At 35.5% G+C, this 1,421-nt stretch overlaps 1 protein-coding gene across 1 annotated transcript in view; it reads right to left on the minus strand.

Moving 5' to 3' along the window:
• LOC110463780 (V-type proton ATPase subunit S1-like) overlaps positions 1 to 1,421 on the minus strand; it is a 75,665-nt gene that overhangs the window by 51,672 nt on the left and 22,572 nt on the right. The gene's annotated exons all lie outside the window — the stretch shown is intronic.

Consider the following 1,421-nt stretch of genomic DNA (forward strand, 5'->3'; position numbering starts at 1 on the left):
AGAAGTCGTTTGAAGTTTTTGACATATTTGACCCCTGTGACCTTGAAAGTAGGTCAAACTAATTTTCATTCTCAAACTTTGTTGGTCTCTATCCCAGGAAGCCACCAGCCAAATATAAAGATTCTATACCTTTCAGTTCTTAAGAAGTCGTTTGAAGTTTTTGACATATTTGACCCCTGTGACCTTGAAAACAGGTCAAGGTCATTTTCGTTCTCAAACTTTGTAGGGCTCCTACCAATGAAGCTTTCAGCCAAATATCATGACTCTAGGCCTATCCGTTCTTCAGAAGAAGTTGTTTAAAGGAAAAGTTGACGACGAGGACGGACGGACGGACGGACGGACGGACGGACGGACGACGGACGCCGCGCCACGGCATAAGCTCACTTGGCACTTCGTGCCAGGTGAGCTAAAAAGGGACTTAAGAAAGCAGGGTCCACGCTCCCAAGTCCTGGGTACACAATATGTATATATATTTTATGTGTAGCTAATGCTTTCTGCATTATTAATAACACAAATTGGGAAAGTATCATGTGCAATATTGTATTACACGTATGTATATTGTTTTCTTTTACATCTAAGTAACAAGTGCTTTTTTGATATATTTGCTGTAAATAATGCACACACATAGTTCTTTGTTACATTATATATACATGTGCAAAATTAAGTGCCGTTTCCAATTATTTTCATGCACATATCTTGCTTTAAGTAGCTTCATGCTCAAGCATCTCAAGCTACATGACTATATGGCAGGGGGAATCTCACCTAAACACAATTTCAACTTATTTAACCACACTGACTTGTTCCTAATTAAAACTGAGATACAATATATACTTTAGGTAATAGTTAAATTTTCTTCTTACTATCCTGCCTGCAGCAAATGTTGAGTTAATCAAATAACTGTAAAAAGCATTACATGTGCATGTTTTCCAATCAGAAACCATTCAAGCATTTCCATCAGACTGTTAAGTAATCAGACAGCACTGGTTAGTGGTAACCATACAAAGCAATATCTTGTTCTCACAAAAATGTCTTTAAACAGTATTGAAAGGAATGAGACATCAAAGAATGATAAAAGGATATAAAATAAATGCATGTTTTTAATATTTATGATGGTATAGTTGTAAAACGTACCTCTTCAAGCATGTTCTTCGAGATAGGCTAATGCACATCAAGAAATATGGTTGAGGGAACTGTGTTGTATACTATCATAAATGTATAAAAGATGCATTTCAAACCTTAGTTTAAAGGTGAAACTGTACTACTATAATATTCTATCATCTATGTCCAACGTTATTAGAAATTTGTATAATCGCATGAAAAAAAGACCATAGTAGGCCATAATACAGGAACATAACAAGCATTATTAATTGTCACATGGAAATCAAAGTACTGAAAGTACTGAAAGCTAAGGCAAAAGATAT

The sequence above is a fragment of the Mizuhopecten yessoensis genome, unplaced genomic scaffold (genome assembly GCF_002113885.1).
Source record: "Mizuhopecten yessoensis strain PY_sf001 unplaced genomic scaffold, ASM211388v2 scaffold10929, whole genome shotgun sequence".
NCBI lineage: Eukaryota > Metazoa > Mollusca > Bivalvia > Pectinida > Pectinidae > Mizuhopecten > Mizuhopecten yessoensis.